The 20215-nt window shown below is 45.2% G+C and overlaps 1 long non-coding RNA gene across 1 annotated transcript in view; it reads right to left on the bottom strand.

Moving 5' to 3' along the window:
- Positions 1-18239, bottom strand: part of LOC141578478 (uncharacterized) — a 38310-nt gene extending 20071 nt beyond the window's left edge. The window contains exons 1-2 of the long non-coding RNA XR_012508863.1: positions 17996-18239; positions 16829-17134 (exon numbers count right to left, since the gene is read on the bottom strand). This is a non-coding gene — a long non-coding RNA (uncharacterized LOC141578478). The remainder of the gene's footprint in view (positions 1-16828; positions 17135-17995) is intronic.
- Between the last annotated feature and the right edge of the window lie 1976 nt (positions 18240-20215).

Here is a 20215-nt window from a genome sequence, read left to right as displayed (position 1 = left end):
ACTCTGTGGCCCACAAGCATTCAAGGCCCTCACCAACCTGACCCCAAATTCCCCTTCCATGTTCTTGCGCCCTTTTGGCCATAGAGCCCCTGTCACAGCCAGGAGTTCCCCAAAGGGGTCACAAAATATCTCTCCTCCACTTTGGCTCCTGGGGTGTCCTCCTTCTCCACACCTGATAGGCAAAGCCCAGCTGAAATGTTACCAGTTAATGCCCTCAGTTACTCAGCCAGGGTTCATCCCTTCTCTAGAGTCTGGTCACCTGGTCCAGCTCTGCTCAGCTTCTCCTTTGACAGCTGAGCTCCTGACCAGAAGCTTCATGCACCAGCAGGTGGCAGCTGGAATTTGTTGTCTGACCTTGTGCTCTGAGCCTGAGGTGAGTCCAGGGAGCTGAAGCAGCAATGGCTACCTCCCAACATATCTCACACACACACACACACACACACACACACAGACTCACAACACACCATGATAATCCTTCAACAAGAGGGGGCCCTCCACCTTGAACACCAGCCAGGCACCCCATTCCTCCATGTCAGTGGGCCTCTGTCCTGAACCCCATCCAGCGTGACCAGGGGTGCCTCCTTGGTGCTCTGTTACAGGCTCTATCACAACCTCACCCCCCAGCTCCAAGGCATAGATAACCACTGGGTCCGCCACAGGCAGCTGTCAGGGAGAAAATTTTCCTCTGCCCTTCCAGTTTCTTCTGGCTGGCCTAAGAATTAAACTGACATGAGACAGATTAACAGAAAATCGCAGAAAAGTTTCATAATATGCATACCTGAGGGAGACCCAGGAAAACCAAGTAATCACCAAAATGGCTGAAGCCGCATCTTAAATACCATCTTCAGCTAAAGACAGAAGAGTAAACTGGGCGTAGTGGTTGGGGACTTCACAGACGAGGAAGGCAATTCACATAGAGATGGTAAAGCAAATGTTTGGTAAACAAATGTTTTCTAGGCCAGGCAGAGGCAATGGGACACAGAGGGCAATTTTAATAAACAGACTTTGCAAGGTTCCTTCCTGTCTACACACCTAGTTCAGACTGCAGTTACCCACAGTAATAGCTCCCTTCCTGGAACAGGTCCTCTGTCTACATTCTTTTAGGCAGTTAGGGGGAAGGTTAAAGGTTCTTTCTGAGTCTTTTGGGCCTTAATTATTTTCAGCTTGAAATAATCCACATGCCAAAGAAACACATTTTAGGGGGGTGAGTTTCGCTCCCCTGCACAGTCCTCATGAAGGCTCCTTTCTACAGTGGTGTCTTAGTCCATTCAGGCTCCTGTCACAAAGTATTGAGTGGTTTATAAACAGCAGAAATACACTGCTCACAATTCTGGCAGGTGAAACTCCCAGCTCAGGGTGCCAGCACGGCAGGGTTCTCGTGGGAACCCTCCTCCAGTTTGCAGATGGCTGTTTCATCTCCTTGTCATATCCTCATATGGTAGGAGGGGCAAGAAGGCTTCTTCAGGCCTCTTTTATGAGGGCACTAATCCCACTTGTGAGGGCTCTGTCCTCATGACCTAATCTCCCCCAGAAGCCCCACCTCCTAACCATTAGGGTGTCAACATGTGAATTTTGGGGGGATACAAATATTCAAACCATAGCAACTGGGACCCACTTAAATCTTTCTGACGAGGCTAAGAACAGGATCTCAACACCTGCCACCTGCCCTCTCACCAACTTTTTGTATTTTTTTTTAATTGAAGTATAGTCCGTTTACAACGTTGTGTCAGTTTCTGGTCTCACCAACTCTTAACACAATCCAGTGCTTGGTTTTCTCAGGCAGCCTTGTGGGGTGGGTACGTGTGAAGATGTGGACTATTCTTGCAATGAGGCCTCTTTGTTTTCTCCTTTTCAAAAACTGTATTAATGTGTTAAAAATATAATCCTTTTCCTTTTTCTACTTTTCATTGTACTGTAATATTTATTTGATTTCATTTTTATTTTTTACTGGCATAACTATATATGTGAAGTTCAATTTTAAAGATGTATGATTGTGTCTCTTTTCTGGACATTATTATTACCCATTCTATTTTATGATTCTTACTGAAAATAATTTTATCATATAGATGAGTACTGACAAAACTGGGTATGTTCTGGGTATCAGATAGGCCAGGTCACACTGATCACAGCCACAGAAATGTAGCCTGGGCCCTGCTCGGTCATTTAGTCTTATCTTGGCTGCCCCTGTCTCTGCAGTTACTCTTACTCACATGCCTACACCACCTCCTCCTCACTGTGTGTGGCTAGTGTAGGCAAGGAAAAAAGTTTTTTCCTCTATCCTCCTAGGATGTCCAGCTGGGGCCCTGCAAATTAGACTGACAAAAGACAGCTTTACAAGGTAAAAACAGTTTACTGTATCTGACACACACACACACACACACACACACACACACACACACACACACACACACACACGAGAAATTCAGTGATGAGTAACTCAAAGGGGTGGTTAGAACTTGGGCTTACATAGCATTTTAACAAAGAACAATAAATTTGTAACAATGGAAATAGGTTTTAGGCTTCCAAGGGCAGCAAACTTGTGGGAAGGTAAATATATGGAGGAAACCAATAGAAGATAAGATAAGGGTTGTTTTAGTAAGGTGTGTTATGTCAGTTCCTCCCCTGCTGTCTTGGGACTGATAAGAATCCCTGGTGGTAAAGAATCTAAATCTGCTTTTAGGCAAATTGAAGAAGAGGGCAGAGAGCTTTTGGGGGGGGGGCATCTGCTGTTTCTCAGTTGTCTTCAGCTCAAAATAATCCTAATGCCATAGTGGCGTATTCTGGTCCTCTAAGTAGGGATCCCTAGAGTCAGCTCCACTGAGGGGACCTGATGCTATTCTAGCTTCTTCCTGTTCTATGGGGACCTTACTTCACAGAGCAGCCCAGTGTTTCCAGCTCCCACTGTCCTTCTGGGAAAACTGGCTGGGGCCAAGGAACTCAGCACGCTGCCCAGGGCCTCTTTCTGGCCCCTCAGCCCGCAGAGTGGAGCAAGCCCCAGCACACCCCAGGGAGTCTCACAGAGCCTATTCTTCCAAGCACTCTTTTTAGCCGAAAGGCACTTCTAAAAAGAAAGAAGCTGGGAAGCTTTGCAAGATTCTTTCTCCCTCCAAGTATGACTGAAAGTTCCTGCCAGGCCAGAGGCCCTGGGACTTCTTGACTGCATCTCCAATGGGTCTATTTGCATGTTTATACCCTATAGCCCTCAACCTTCAGTGATAGATTATTTGAGCCCGTTTAGGGATCTGGATCCCCATTACTAGAGGACTGCATTTTTTGTTTATTTCGATGTCTTACTATTAAAGAGAATGCCAAAATAATATAACCAGTTATTTATCCCCATGCAGCCCATAGATATGATAATAAAATTGGCTTAGAAGCTTTCAGCTCCCCACTTTGCCCACAGCTTTGCAGTGAACCTGCTTACCTACAGAGTCAAATTCACAGAGAGGCTGTTGGAGCCTACGCTTTGAGGCTTCTCACCTGCACAAACCCTTTTCACAGCTCTGTACCCAACTTTATATATAAAACTTGTACTCTTTTTCTTAAATAGGATTCCCTCAATTATATAAACTTCAAGTCCCACAACCCCTGGATTGACTCCGGCTTCTACAGGCCCCTTTAATGGGCTTGCGTGAGAATGTCTACAGGCCCTAGGCCACGAGGGGAATTGCTGGGTCATGAGGTATCCATATGCTTCATTTGATTAGCTACTGCCAGACAAGTCCCCAACCTGTGCTCCCACTGGTGGCAAGAGGAATCTCTATCCCCACATCCTGCCAGCACTTGGCATCACCCAGCTTTCTGACTGTGCTAGGCTAATAGCTGTAAGCCTTACAGCTTAACGTGCCCTTCGAATATAAAGTGATCCCTCATCATTGCTTTAATTTGCATTTCACTGGTTACTAATGAGCAGTTTCCTTCATATCCTTCTTAAGCCTTTGGGTTTCCTCTTTTGTAAGTTGTCTGCTTATACATTTACCCCACTTTTCCTTCAGTGTACTCTCTTTTCTTGCTAAATTGCAAGAGTTCTTTACGTGTTCTAGATGTCTGTCCTTCGTCACTTTTAGACATCATACATCTCATAAATCTCTTCTCCCAACCTGTCCCCTATCTCTTAAATTCAATTCAACTGTGGTGCCACTTGTTAACAGAAACCCTTCATTTTGATGTAATCAGATCTATCTTTTTTGCCTTGTGGTTTGCACTTTCGATGTCTGGATTAAGAAATTTTCCCCCATCCCAGGTTACAACGCTTTTCCCTGCTACTTTTATAGTTTTACCTTTTGTGTTTAGATCCTTAATCCATTGGAAAGCTTCTTTGTATGTGGGGTTAACTAGAGACCCAACTTCATTTTTCTCCATTCTTTCTTTCACTGCCCATTTTCTCATCACCGCCTACTAAACAACCCATCTTCCCCCTGTTGCTCGGTGGTGCCAACTCCGTTAGATGAAGTTCATGGGTAAACAAAGGACTACAAGGGACTCCCAATTCCACTCCACTGCCATGGGAAAAACAACTTTGTAGGTGTCGCAGTATCTGGTAGGCAATTTCCCCCTCTTTATTCTTCTGTCTCAAGATTGATTTAGCTATGTCTGGAACTTACTTTTCCCTATACTTTTTAGGATAAGTATATCAAGTTTCTAAAAAAAAATTACAACTAGAATTTTGATTAGGATTACATCAAATTTATAAATTAATTTGGAGTTATTGGATATCTTTATCAATTAAGTCATGCAGTCCAAGACCTGATATGTCTGAGGTGAGAGAAGTTTGAGAAGAAATTGAGATAGATATGACTGAATGTCTTTGAGAAGGCCCCACACCCTGTTCTCACCTTTGGCCTCTTTAAGTCTAGGGAGGTGAGGCAGTCGTCCAACCCAGGTTGGTCAAGGAGGAACTAGGCACATGGGGAACTTCCCTGGGTGTGGGCCGGGAGCTTGGCAAGCACACAAGAGATGGCTGTGTCTGGCACCAGCAAGGACTCACCCAGGGGCCAAGGGAGTGGCTCAGAGATGCCCACTCCCCAGCAAGAGGAAGAGGAAGCAGCCAGGTGTGCCCAAGTGGCCAAGCACTGCGGGCTTGCAGAGCCAAACGTGAATGTGCAGGCCTGCTGACTGGAGGGCATGTTGGGACTGGGGGCATGGAAGGAAGGTGCCAGTCCATGGCTGTGAGGACCACATGTGACAAGTTCTGGCTGAGTAGATGCCAGTGGAGGGCAGAGGATGGTGGTGAAACTCCCCTCTCCTCAGTGCCTGGGGCTGCAGTGCCTAATCTCCCTCTGTGCACTGGGATGGCCTCCAGGGAGAAGGTGGCCCAGGGGCAGGGAAAAAAATCCAGAAACTGACTTTATTCAGAGGAGTCTGAGTTTTAAAACAGAGTTACTTTGAATTGATAAGTTTAGTTCTGAAGAAATAAATACTTGCTTTAAAAAAAAAATCTGAGATGTCAACCACAGTGGTTCTATACATTCCATATCCGCTTTACAACTTTTAGTTTCCGCCAACTGGATTTCAGCAGTAGGAAAAAAAATTGAGTAAGGAGGGGCTGGGAGAACTAAACAAATAAGACATAACAGTAAGGCAGGTAAAGGAATCGAGGCATAAAGAAAGTAAGAGCTTTGCTTCTCATCAGAGTAAATTAACGGCAGACAACTGCATCATTTCCAGCACTCATTTCTAGCTCTAAATTTAAACAAGTACCTTGAGGGGATTCTGGAATCACATACACCCTCCTCCCTGAGACCGCAGCCCTGCTCACAAGAGCTCTGTGGAGTCTAGGATGCAGAACTGCAGAACAGGAGTTTTCCCATGAGGCCCCCACCACCAGGGTGATGTCACTGCCCCACAGGCGGAGTCCAGCACACCAGAGCTGGCTGGGTTTCCTGCCACGGCCAGGTGATCCCATCTCAGACAGAAGGGGCAGCCCCGTGGGTGGCCAGGCATCCTTGCAGCTGGACTGGAAAACCCTCCTTGTCCTGTGATAAGAGATGGGTGTGGCTTTTCACTCCCCCTCCTTGTGTGTGGATAAAAATATTCTTGGAGGAAAGGCAGATGCTGCTGCTAAGAAGATCCACCAGAACTTAGCTCCATTTCCGATCTGGCACTGGCGAGCTCACAGCGTGTCCTGCTGCAATCCACCCCCCCCCCCCAGCACAAGGAGGCGAAGAGCCCCTCTCCCTAGTCCTTCATCAGCTCTGAGAAACCCAGAGGGATGGAGGCAGGCTGCTTCTCCTCTGAGGAGAGTCTCATCCCACAAGGTCTTTGGGCATCAGCCTCTGCCTCTGCTGTCCCCGCTGAGGGTCCCCTGACCAGCCATGGCCTCTTGCTGTGGGTCCAGGCAGGTCTCCCTTCCCAGCAGAGCCTTCTTTGAATCTGCAGGCCGCTGGTCAGCCTGCTCCACACTCTCTTCAAACAGGAGCTCAGGAAACTTGAGGGCTCTGCCCTCACTGCTCTGGGTGCTTGTCACAGAGCCAGCTCCTGGTCCTTCTGTCCATGCCTCCCCCTCAGCCACCATGGCTCTGATGCCCCTGTGCCATGGGGGACATGAAGCTTCTATGGGAGGTTCATAGCTTCCCCAGGACTCACCCTAGGAGGAAGACCCGAGTCTTTTCCACTCTAGGGCCCCCCACTCATATTTATTATTTGCACCCCAAACCTCCAGCACTCAGGTGGGGCAGGAAGCAGGGACCTCAAACCTGCATCCATGTCTCATCCTGTTTCTCATCCCACAAGATAAGAACAGCTTGAACATGTCTAAATTGACTGCAAATAAAAGAATGATATTTTGTGACACATGAAAACTATATAAAATTCAATTGTCAGTGACAATAAATAAAGTTTTATTGGAACACAGCAGCACTCACTCATTTATGTATTGTCTGAGACTGCTTTTGTGTTCCAAGGGCAGATTGGAGTAGTTGTGATGGAGACAATGAAGTGCACAGAACCTAAAATACCTGGCCCTTTGCAGTAAACGTTTGCTGACCCTTGTCTAGCACAAACCTCCCTCTCCCTCCCTCTCCCGATGCCCACGGCAGTGTGTAGTGTAAGCTACCATTGTTCTCCTAATGGTGGGGAAAAGCAGATGGAACAACTACCACTAGACTGGCAGCCACCACGGGGGACCATGGCTTTCATCATCGCAGGAGATCGATACATGTTCCTTCTATGGTAAATAATTTTCAATAGCTCCAAGTTAAAAAGTTCCTTATAACCAAACTAATTTTTATATATCCATGGCAGAAAAGGTAACTGCTTTCTTCTAACAAATTAACTGCTTTGCAAAGCTACAATAGAGTGAATTGAAAAATAACTTCCACATAGGAAGATGATATCAAACCAGTTCTGGTTAATTTTTAGATGAATCATTTGGAACCACAAACTAGGCCACTAAAATTATTGAGAACTGTACAAAATCAAAAAGATTTAATTCCTGTGTGTGTGTGTGTGTGTGTGTGTGTGTGTGTGTGTGTGTCTGTGTTGGTTAATTCAACAAACTAGATTGAGAATAGGGTAGAAGAATTTATCTTCTTGAGAGAGATTTTAAAATCTGATTAAGGATTTATATTTTTAAAAATTAGCAGCGTGTCTCTACTCTCATGGAATAGGAAGGTCTGGGGCAGGGGCGGGGTCCTAGGCAATGTGGCCATCCTACGTTCAACTTTGAAAGAGCCAGACTGAAGATACTGCAACATAGGACAATAATTTCATGAACTTGTGTGTTCATTTGGGCTTTCAAAAATTCTTGGATTCAGCATTGATTTACTGAGGGCCCATTATTTACCATGCCTTGTATTAGGGGCAAAAAGCTACAAGGATACATGCTACCATGTTTGCACACAGAATAAAGTGGGAGGATTTTCTTGGTCATGAGGAGCAGATTCAGGCAGACTAGCCCAGGAGGAAGATTTTTTTGTTTGTTTTGTAAAACTATAAACATGGAACATTAATGGAGCTAGTCTTTCACAGACAGCCAGGGACAGGCATTGAGGGGGGCGAGGCTTGTGGCACTGGGACTAGGGAGCCACTCCAGTTTCAGGAGACAGCAGGGCTCTGTGGCAGGAGTTGGAGGGTCATGCCCACTGACCTAGGTCAATCTCTGGGCTTCCTTCCCTTGGCTTGAAACGTTTCTCTTCCAGCACTTCTGCTTGCTCCTAGTTTCAATATTTTGTAACTTAGGCTCATTATGATTCAATTGTGGCCTCAACTCTTACTTTCTTGTTTCTAACATCCTACCATGTCTTTTTCTCTTGATACTTCCCTGTTGAAATTTCCAAGAAAGAAATGGGGATTAACCCAGTTTTTATATATGTATGTGGGTGCCAGGTTATGAAATGAGGTACTGAACAGTCTGTTGATTGGCTGCCTGTTGGTTAGGTACCAACCCTGAACCCATCAGCTCTAGGGGTGAGGTCATATGGGGCAAAGCATAACCACTTCAAGCCACTCCTTCGGGTTTCCTTTAGCAGGGTTGGTGTGAATGACTAATTATGCAAATAACTTGTCTACCATGAAGAAAGACACATATAAAATTAACCCTATGCTGTGATAACACCAGGAGCCAGGTTCACTGGGCACGCCTGGTAGCACAGACAGGAGGGGAAAAAAAGAACCCAGAACCAGGTAGGTAGGACTGGGGCTAGTGATTGGTTGTACCATAAGCAGGGTAGGTTCTATTCCTCCAGGGAGGAGCAACAAGAGCGAGGCAGGATGTCCGAGTTATCTAAGTTCAGAACAAACCACTAATCCCAGTGAGGAACTGGAGCCCTAGGCAGGCACCCAAGATAGAGGCTCACTCTTACAGAATATGCATGGGGCGCGTGTGTGTCCGTGTAGAGAAAAACACGGATACAACTCTGGGGACCCATACAGCTGCAATAACACAAAGGGTCAGTAGTGGCACAAATGCCCCGAGACCACTGTGCCATGGCTCAGGCTCCTGGCCAGTGTGGAGTGGTCAGCAGTGCGTTCCTGTCCAGAGCTCAGAGGCTACAGAAGGTGGAAGTAGAGACAAGTTTGGAAGGAATCAGGGCAGCCATCCCAGATGACTCTCCAGTTGACCTTTTGCTGTAAGTGTTTACTGGAAATAAAGGGAGGAAGGTGAGGAACCTTCCTTGGCCAGTAGAACCAAAAGATTCTGGGGCCCATCTCATATCTGCCCTTGGGACTTGAAATTACCTGCTTAGCTAGGGAGGTTGTAAGGGAACTTGAAAGATGAATTAGATCAATTACTCCCACTTACAACCCCGGACTGAGGCCCACCTGGGGAAGCCAGCGAGTCATCCAAATCCCCAGCAGCTGGTGGAGCTGCTAAGAACAGTGAGGAGGAAAGCTCGCTGGAGCTGAGCTACTCTTCTCTTCGTTGTCAAAGAGCAGGGCCTCGCGGGCCTTTGCAATTGCTCTAAGTCTGAGCTGCTTCTGTTGTTTCCATCGGTTCACCGTGAAAAAATTATTCAGGTGGTTACCCCCAGTGCCTTAACTATCTTCATCTGGACTCGACAACAGAAGCTTGCTCATTGTGGCAAGCTTGGCAAAATGAATGATAGAAATGGCTTCTGCTGGGAAAATTAGCGATCTGTTAATTAACATAAAGGATATTATAAGTGGGCTTCTACTGTTGAACCTAATGGTGTTCAAGACACACGCACTGGCTAGAACATCAGAAATACTCTCAACTCTGATGTAAGCTGAGAAGGGGCTTCTAGCCAGGCCTTCACTGGTCACCTTTCAGAGTGGCGTCAGAGGCATGACTCAACTTGTCCTAAGCAATCCCACCCTCTCCCGCTCCCAGGCAACCACAGTTCTTAACTTGGAGTTTATCTTTTGCAGACAGGTGGAATGAGATCTTCTTGTGGCTTCTGTAAAATAATACATCCCCCATGGTGGGCAATTTCACCTTGTTCCTGGCTGCAACGGAAATTTTCTAGTTTTGCTACTAAGCCTGATGTTAACTATGAGTCTTTGATAAATCGCTTCCTTCTGGTTAAGAACATTTCCCTTTACCCCTACATGCTAATATTTTATGTTCTGAGTGACTATTAAATTATATTAAATGATATTTTTGCATATAAAAAAAAACTTGTCCTGTGTTCAGCCATAAAATCAGATGATTCTGGTTGCCTGACACTAACATCTGGTCTTTAGAATACTGTCCTGTCACTCTCAAAAGAACATTTCATGCGAAGTGTGGACAGAGCACCTAAAAGGTCAGAGGGCTGGGACTTTGCTGAGCTCACAAAACCAGCTGCTTGAACATTTTTGGATCTTCTTACTAAGAGAGATGTAAGTGTCACAGCATTTTACTTGGTCGGAGATCAGCTTTGTTATTACACTATAGTGGGGCTCTGGGAGATGGGGTTAATCAGATTGTACCACATCTTGCCTGGAATAGGCAACCTCACTGACACAGAAATAGTATATTCTATTGAGGCTAGTCAGCACTCATTCATTCATCCACTCAGCAGTTGTTTCTGGAATAACTTCTATTTGCCAGGCACGTGCTCAGTACTGAGGGTACAATGCTGCATAAGGCAGACATCTCCACCCCACCCCCAGAAGCTTCCAGTCTAGGAGGCAAGTGATCAAGCAAGTAATGACAATCAGTGGTGAGTCTCATGGCAGGGGAAGTGGCGTGGGGACATGGAGCAGACAGAATATACAGACTGGGAGGCTGATGCAGTTCTTTCTTTTTTCTGGAAAAATTCAAGTACTCAAATTGACCCCACAGGCTACGGGCCAATTGCCCAAGGGCACTGATGTGGCCTGACCCTATAACAGACTTTGCAGCTCAAGGACATTTTTGAGGTCCCGTGGTCATTCTCCTCCCATCAGTCTGGGCCCACACAGACACCTGGCTCCCTCCTATTTTTATCCCAGTGGCCACTGAAGTTCAGATACACATGATGCAGTTGGCAGATTTCGTCCGCAGAGACCGCAACATGAAGAGGCTCAGTGACTTGCCCAAGGGCACATATTGAGTCGACTGTATAAATGGGAACAAAACTCAGTCACCTGACGCTGAGGCCAGCTCCCCTTCCCTGGACACATCAGCTCCCCAGGAAAATCATCTTCTGAAGTATCAAATAGCATTGCTCTTTTCATGAGTGAGCCAAAAATGAGAAAAGTGGGTATTGAATTTCCTTTGACATAATCTCTTTGGAAAACGCAGCAACAGACACAAGAAGAGTGTGACTTATGTTATAAATGAAAGCAAAAATCTTTTAAAGTAGCCTCGGACAGCTGGTCAACAGCCATGAGGCCTGGCTACGAGTGTCGGCCCAAAGGAGAGCAGAGAGAAAGAGTCAAATGCATAGACATAGTTTTCATGCAGGCAAGGTAATGCTCAGGATTGATGGGTTTTGTGTGGACTGAATGGCCCTATTTCATCCCCTTAGTTATGGAGGGAGAGGTACTTTTGAAACACAAATCACGTAAGAGTAGTCAGGTCTCTTGAGATTTTGATAACGACATGTTGCCTGAATTCTTGTTGAGATGAGAGAAAATAATACCTGCTTCTGAGAGCCAAGGATCTGTGATTCCCTTCCCTCTGCAGCGTGGAAAGGGACCCTGGCCAAGTCTGGCCTGTGTGCTCTAAATCCACTGTCCATTCACACCAAACCTCAGTGGGAACTAGGAAGGAATGGGGTTTCACATTTCAGACTGAATTCCGTGAAAGAAATGAAATCCCTTGCAGAATTCCATATTAATTTTCTTTCAGTTGGAATTTCTATAACTTTCTTAAAAGACTGGCTTCCCCTGGCTACAAACAGTGACAACAGGGTTTCCCCTCCACACAGCTCTACCCTACCCCCCACCAAAATAGTGCTGAGTCATTGCCCCAGTGGCAGCTCCTAGGATGAGGTTTCTCCAGTCTTCCTTTAACAAAACAAACAACAACAAAATTGTAATGAATTTCCTTAATGTCTTTCAGTTTGCAAGAGAAAAGGAGGTTGGAAGAGGAAAGGGTCTCTTTTGACCCTTTAATCCACTCTGTTTATTGAAACTTGTTTGTGGGTTTCATTTCTTAGATGCAACTAAATACAATCTGTCAGCATCATGGAACATGTAACATCCAGGCTCCCGGGCAGTTTAGGATCAGAAAGCTCAGACATGATTGGCCTTGGTGTGCTCACGTCATTCTGTTTCTGTTTCCTTATTTAGAAGATACTCAAGTGTTGATCAGTGGGGTGGACTGGGAAAGGGGAGGGGGAAATTGCCTACCAGATATTGAGACACTTACAAAGTTGTTTTTCCCGTGGCAGTGGAATGGAATTGGGAGCTCCCTGGTAGTCCTATGTTTACCTGAGTAAATGCCTGCACAGGGCTACAGAGACTGGAAACCAGCACCTGTGGCCTGAGACCCCTTTGACCAGAGGTTGTACTTGGTTAACAATGACCTGGACCCATAGTTAACCCTTGCTCAGCTCTCCAAGGTTAGGTACCCTCTCTGTTTATGTAAACCTACACTTACAATCTCTACCCAAAAGTTAGAACAGGAAAGAATCTGATTGCTCGCTATTTCATTTTCTGATGAGGAAACCGAGGTCAGGAAGGATGAGAGACTTGGCTGGACTCTAACCAGACAGCTGGGGCTAGATCTTTCCAGACTTAAGGGCCAGCTACAAGCAGCCTCTTCCCCTACCACTCAGCCTCCCTAGTCGGTCTGTTCTTCAGTGGGGACCGTGCTGCTGTTTCACAACCAAGCAGGGATGAACCCAGTTTGCTTAGAGGTTTAGAGAATTCTTGGTGATTCAAAATGATAGATCTCAGAATTCACATTTTCTCGAGGATTGTATCATTGAATGCATGAAACGAAAAAAATGAAGGGACTGATTTTCTGAAGATCACACAACTCCTTTGGCTGGGAGATGGAGGACTCCCCACCTCTCTTCGAATTTATTGTCTCCCTGGTAAGGTGCCTGCGTCTCTCCCACCTGCCCAAGCACGCACAAAACACATCGAGTCTGCTCTCTGTGTCACTCAGCACCACGTCTTTTCCTCTCACACACCTGGTGAGGACTGTTGAGTGAATAAACAGACAAGCCCATTCGAAGGTAGGTGGCATGGAATCCAAATACATTTTCCAAAGGAAACAACATCGTGAGAGGGTTTGGGTTTCCTGAGCCTGCCCACAAAGCCAAGTTAATCTGTCACACCACTCACTGAAAGTCTATATATCTTAGTACGAAACAAGGGGGGAAAGAAGTACAGTTACTGTACTAATCATAAAAGAAACAAACAAAAAAGCCTGAACAAGAAATGTGTGCCGAGGCAAATCTTACCAACACTGCCCAGCTCCACCCGGAAGATGAAGGGGGGCCAGCTCTCTCTTAAGTGAGCAATTATGCCTCAAAATTAGTGACTTCCTTTGCTAACAGCCCATTCTCTCTCTGACAGCTGCTCAGATCAGCCAGGCATACATTACTTTCATGTTTAATAAACAGGCACTCTGAAGTCAGTGGCTGGTCTCCATGGCAAAGAGATCAAGTTTTCCCACTGATGTCGGAGGCAGAAAGGAAGAAGGAATAGATCACTTTTGCTGGGGCACAAACCCTGAGATGAGCAGAGGAAAGTGGGTACATGGACTGCCCTCCATTTCCATTTGGGACCCGGGAGAATGGGAAGTGACTCTACCTTTTACCGCACCTGGAGGAAGAGGCATCCTGATCAGCAGTGTAAGACACGTGGGAAAGGGTTCATTTTGAGATCATAGGACACCTCAGGGCCTGCGCTGCCAAGGACCTAAACGCACTTCCATTCAACTTAATCTGCACTTGCTGTGTGTGCCTGGCCCTCTGCTACACCCTACAGGGGTTACTTACAGTCGGAGAATATAGCCAAAGTGAGGAGAGGTGCCAGCATCTTTGGTGGAAAGTGGGAGGAGGGCAGAGAAGGTTCCCAGAGAAGGTTCAGCCCCTACATCTCCCAGCCCAGAGCAGCTGCAGCTCACGGCACCCCTCCTGCTCAAGCTCAGCCAGACCTAGTCCGTGAGATCCAGCCAGGACGACTAGCAGCTGATCAGGATAGAATTTACAATTTGTGGATAGTTCACAGATGCAGTGTCCACTGGGTTCCTTTAACACCTGAAACCCATGGAATTTCCACCTTCCCTGAGCTCTCCCTGGTGGGTCCATTTGGTCTGCATGATTGGGATCTGAGTTATTTTCCTATTGCAGGCTGGGCCCCTGACCTCCTGCCTGGCTTTTACCTGCTTCTTCCCTCAGGTGCCTGAATCAAACTTCTACATCACCAGGTGAGGTCCTGCCCTAAATGAGCTGGTTACCACACTGACAAGACTGCTCCCTTAACTTCAGCTGTTGCCCGCTTCTGATACTGTCTGCCCTCTGCCCCAGCCAGAGGCTGGACCCTCGAGGTTACTGACTGATGCTTACGGGAACTAAGCTTAGTTTGCTGTGGACTCCTGGAAAGTGGATCTTGGACCACTAGGACCCCCTCATGTTATGACACCAAGACCTGTCAACTTCTGGTCCAAAGTTCCTCCTTTTTCCCGCAAACAAGGGCTGCTGCCAAAATACCAGAAAGCCTTACTCCTGAGCCTGAGTGGGTCATAATGGAGGTGGTATTTGAGATGAGTCTTAAAGGGCAGACAGGATCTGGATGGGAGAAGAGAGGACTTTGTCACAACAAGCATCCTAGATGAGAGAGGTAGGGCAAGGAGCATGCATCTCTTGATTCAGATCTCAATTAGGCAATCCCAACTTCTGTCCCCCCTCAACAGGTAGGGGTACAGGTAGTTCTGGCTGGAGGGGTTCTCTCAGGAATTCTCTTACAGCGGCCTCCTGGAGTTGGGTTGGGTAAATACAGTCGATACCCTCCTAGGGTTCTTGAAGTGGAACCAGACAGCCAGATGCTGTGAATAGGACTGTAGCTAAAACTGATTGAACACATTTACTCATTATTCACAGAGTAGATGAGGCCGGAGGAGCACACAGGGAATGAGCCATGAAAAGGCTCTTGCAGGCCATGTTAAGGACCTTGGACTTTTTAAGGAGAAATGTCAAGCTATTAAACGATTTTCATCTGAGGAATCATGGGATAAGGTGAGGTTTGATGTTGTAGGCATAGTGGAGGGAAGGCGAGCTTGGAGACTGGAGGAAGAAGCCAGGAGGCCACTTGCCCATCCAGCTGCTCCCTGAGAGGCCAGGATGTGTCAAGGGCACAGCTTGCTTTGGGGTCTCCTCCCCTCCTACCATCTGTTTTCATTTTACTCTCTGCTGGGTTCCCTTCCCCTCGCCTTGCCCCTGCCGTGTCTTCCGTCTGTTCCCCACGGGTGCTGCCCTGTTCTCACTTTCTCCCGTGCTTTTCCACTTTCACCCTCACTTCAGCATCCTTTGTCCTCGCCTCTCTTTTGCCTGCTTCCTGTCCTTGTTCTCCGTGCGGAGGGAAGCTGCCCAGGAGACCCACCCTCCCCAACCTCCCAACTTTGGAGGAAAAGACTGGCCCCACGAGACAAGTGCTTCCTCTCGCCTGTTGGAAACAAGCAGGCTGAATTTTCCATCACAGGAGGGGAACACCAAAGGCTGCTGGCCACACCAGTAGATCAGCAGAAATGTCTATCAGGAGTTTATTGCTCATTCTCCCCATTCAGTGTGGAACATTCTGGGAGCTTCCCTTGACCCTCCCTTGACCTGAAATACCTCCTCTACTGATGCCTGAAAGCCCACCATTGAGCCAGTCATTCCTGTGTGTTAATCATTACTTTCTCCCAATGGTTTTCCTTTGAACATATAAATCCTCCTGGAAGGGGAAACACATTAGCTTCCTAATGCTTTGATGTAAATAAAGCACAAAGGAGAAAGAAAAGTACAAAAGGTTTCCAGTCCCTCGGGAACAGCATATATGGGACTGGGGGATAAATCTAATTTGACTAGATGCAGAATTAACAAAACATTTAAATTTTACAACTGCTGTTATCCATAGAATCCTTTTTTCATTTTACCTTTTCTTTTTATCTTTTTCACTGAAGTATAACACACACAATAAAGCATACAAGTCTTAAATGTATAGCTTAATGGGTTTTTTCATATATATATACCCATGTAACTATGAAATATATTCCCAGTACTCCAGAAGGCTCCCTGTGCTTCTTCCTAGTCAGTATTTCCCCAAAGATAACCACTGTTCTGACTTGTAGTACCAAAGATTAGCTCTGCCTGCTCTCAAGCTTTATATAAATAGTCATGTGGATTCTTAGTTTTTGGCCCCATTCAATTTTTCTGAGATTCATACACGTTGTTACGTCTTTTCTGTTGGTGCTTAGTATTCCACTGTATGAATATACTACAATTTCTTTACCTATTTTTCTGTTGATGAACACTTGGGTTGTTTCCAGTTTCTGACTAGTATGAATAAAGTAGCTGTGAACATTCTTGTACAAATTCATGAACATATGCACCAAGTTTTCTTCAATATGTTTCTAGAGGTGGGATTGTTAGGTCAGAGTAGGCACGTATTTAACTTTATTAAAAACTGTCAAACAGATTTCCAAGTCCTGATGAGTTTTGTTTTGGTGTTTGTTTTAATAACAAGAAACTGTAAGGGCTAGAAAGGCAGAGGAATATTTCCTATCAGTCCTTTAAAGAGCCAGTCCTGGAGGCTGTGTTGCTAGTGGAGGAAAGAACTAATCTAGGCTAATTCCAGGAGAACACTTCAGACAGGGTAGATATGAAGACAACACTGCAGACCCACCTTTGATGAATGGTCCAGCCAGACAGGGACCTTGTACCAGGATTCTTGGTGCAAGCAACAGAAACCGGCTCAAGTTAATACAATCAAGTGGGAGTGTATTAAAAGTTATCTGGGTACTTACAGAATGGGTAGGAGAGTCAAGAGCCAGTCCTCGAGGTGGGCAGGAACCGAGAGGGTCTTGAAGGTCAGGAGCAGACAACTCAGTCTATTCAGCATGGCTTCCTGCCAACTGTTCCTGAGGTCCTTGTGTCACATGTGCAAGGTTGAAGTTCCAGAAGAGCTTATCAAATTTGTTGTGTTCAAACCACATGTCCATCCTCAGGCTGGGAGAGGCAGAATCAGGTCTCTCCAAGACCTTCCATGGTAGGGAGAAGGCACCTGGGTTTATACCCCGCTATGACTGCATACATGGGGAGGAGACAGTTCCCTAAAAGAAATCAGATGCCATCAGGAAGGCGGAATTGATGTTGAGTAGCCAAAGAAATACTACTTGTTCACTACACACTCCTTTTGCACCAGGATGCTAATAATAACAGAAATGAAGAAACACTGGTTTGGGCCTATGGGGTGACAATAACGCCTCGCTTTTGCTAACCTGTTTTCAAAGTGGACTTGAATAAAATGAGATCATGTGACTCAACAATTTCTTTGTCATTTTCAGCAAGTCTGAGTCACTACACAGTCCCCTCACAGTGTGGTCAAACCTGACTGGGGGAGTCCTGGGTGGATGGGGTGAGGGTGGGGACTGCAGAAGCTAAGGGGAGAAGATCACCGCTCCCGGATGGCACTCCTTTCCACATTCTTATTCCATCGGCTCTACAAGCAGAGTGCCCAGGGCCTGGGAGTTTCTCGGGGCCTAAGGAACTATCTGAGAGTTGGGAGAAAATTATACATTCCAAAATACATAAAGCAAATTGCAAACTGAAAATTTTGTAATGCTCAGTTAGCAAGTAGGCGCCCTTTTCCCACTTTGGTGATGCTCCTACCCCCAGCTCAGAGTTCCTCAGCCGGCAGCCCATGGTGCACTGTTCAAAATTACAAAACCACCAGCAAATGAGAGCAAGCAAGAGAGTGCAGGGGCAGGTGACCTGGCTTTTCCACTAGAGGTGACTACACACTGACCTTCAACTGAAACAAAGAGTTTAAGTCAGCTCTAGAAAGAAGAAAAAATGACTAAAGCTTTAACCTTAGGTTCAGAGACCTAGTTTCTGGATCCCTTCTTTACTCTTTCAGTGGAATTGACGCAACATGGCTTTACACCCAGGAAAGATGGAAATGTGTGAGTTACCTGAAACTGGACCAGAGGGCCCAGTCAGCCAGGACTTTCAGAGCGTGCATTTTCCTGCAGTGTTAAGAATACAGGTCTGGGTGTCAGAAGACCCAAGTATAATCCAGGCTTTGTCACGACCTCACTACATGACCTCAGACAAGTCACAACCTTTATTCTTCTCTTTCCTCTTCTGTAAAATGAAGGGAGTTGACGGAATGAGCACTGAAGTTTGTTCAAGTCCTGGGATCACTTAAACTCTTAAGTGGATTCCTAAAGTAAAGAAAGAAACCACATTAGCCCCGCTGACACATCTTCCCTCATGCTCCACAGAAGACCAAACGATATAATAAAAAGCATCTCTGTCCCTCAAACCCATGCTTAATCTCCAAGTTATGCAGCCTATGATTAGCAGAACCTATTTCACTGTAATTGAGAGGGGTAGTTCTAGGAAAAAATTACACTGAATTTCATGAAATGTGCATTCATTTGGTTAACCAGACCCCTAGGACTGACATACTGTAGCGATTACCAAACGGGAGTACCAGCAACATCCTTCCATTTTCGGTGAATTGGCTTTTTAGCCATCAGGCTACAGCCCACTATAATTTATTTTCTTTGTGGTAGTGGCAAACATGTCTAAATTAGCTAAATTACTTTAATATGTGGTTGCTTTAAGGATCAAAAATTCCTGACCCCTCCTTCCAAGGAAACATCAACCCACAACATGTGGAATAAATCTCCATTTTCATGTCTTGATTTCATTTTGGGTTCTTCTGAATGACTTCATTTTGTTGCTGTTGCTAAATCAACTTAAATTCTGGATCTGACAAAACCCTCTGATAGTCGTGCTAATCTTTTGACCAAATGCTTTCCTTCATTTTGCTCCCCTCCACCCCAGCCAAGCAACATAATTGTGATCAATTACAAATTGCTGGATGGTGAGCTCTTCGTTCTGTCTGCAGCAAGATAAATGACTTCCCTGCCTAAACAACCTCTCATAGAATAATATTCTGACCTCCCCTCATTCCCTGTCCTTCTCAGAGGAGACCAGTCCAAGTCATGCTGCTGATCCATGTGAGTGTAATTGGAGCAGTCTGAAAAATGTGCAAACACATTATTAGCAATGTGTTTAAACAGCACCTTTTCCTTTGGGGTTCATAATCCTTCAAAGTTATGAAATAATTACTACTTCCGGCATTACTCTAACATGTACAGCACAGCAAGAATGGTATCTGTCAAGGAATATGACAGTTATGAATAAATAATAATTATTTCCCAGGTCTCACACAGCATTTTTCTTTATTTATGGGATCCAGGTATTCCTTGTCTCTTTCAAAAGGGTTTGAGGCATCTTACGAACTAATGTTATAGCATAACTCTAATAAAATAGGAATCAAACCATGATGGGAGGTAGGAAAGCTCTCCCCAAACAAGACAAAGAGCCTAAAAAGGAAAATGTGACAGATCTGATTTCACCAAAGTCTAAGTTTTAGGTAGCAAAGATCAAGCAGTAGACCAACAGATAAGAGGTTAACACTCACAATATCAGCTGTATAAAAATGCCTAAAAATCAATAAAAGAACAATCACTCAAGTGTGCATTTTGTGCAAAGAACGTGAAGATTAGGCCCAAAGAAGAAATGCAAATAATAAAAAAATCTCAGGAAAAAAAAATGCTTAAACTCTAACTCCTATAGAAGGAGTTTCAAATTAAAACAAGATGACAGTTTGCACCCACTCAATGGCAAAAAAATTAAAATAAAAAAGAGTTATAACATACAGTATTATATAGCCATTTTGATTGTTTTAATTTTTTTTCCAGTGCAAACAATGCTGCAATGAACGTCCTGGTACGTATATCTTTTAGCAAATAGGTAAGTATTTCTATAAGACAGGTTCCTAGAAGCAAAATTGAGTTAAAACGTATATGCATTTTGAAAAATGATAAATACTGCTCTTTTACTCTCCTAAAATATTATTCTATTGTACACTTACATCAGTAGCATATGAGTGTTCCCATTTCCCCTAAACGTGCAATCATTGTACAAACCAACAACTATACTCATGGGCATTTATCTCAGAGAAATATAAACTTACGTTCACACCAAAATTGTCATGAATGTTCATAACAACTTTATTCACAATAGCCCAAAACTGGAAACAATCCAGCTGTCCTCAGTGGTCAAGTGGTTAAACCAACTGGTACATCTGTATCATGGATACTACTCAGCAATGAAAA

Source organism: Camelus bactrianus, chromosome 8, assembly GCF_048773025.1.
Source record: "Camelus bactrianus isolate YW-2024 breed Bactrian camel chromosome 8, ASM4877302v1, whole genome shotgun sequence".
Taxonomy (NCBI): Eukaryota; Metazoa; Chordata; class Mammalia; order Artiodactyla; family Camelidae; genus Camelus; species Camelus bactrianus.
Note: the sequence above shows the minus strand (reverse complement) of the source record. Positions and strands in the feature narration are given on the sequence as shown.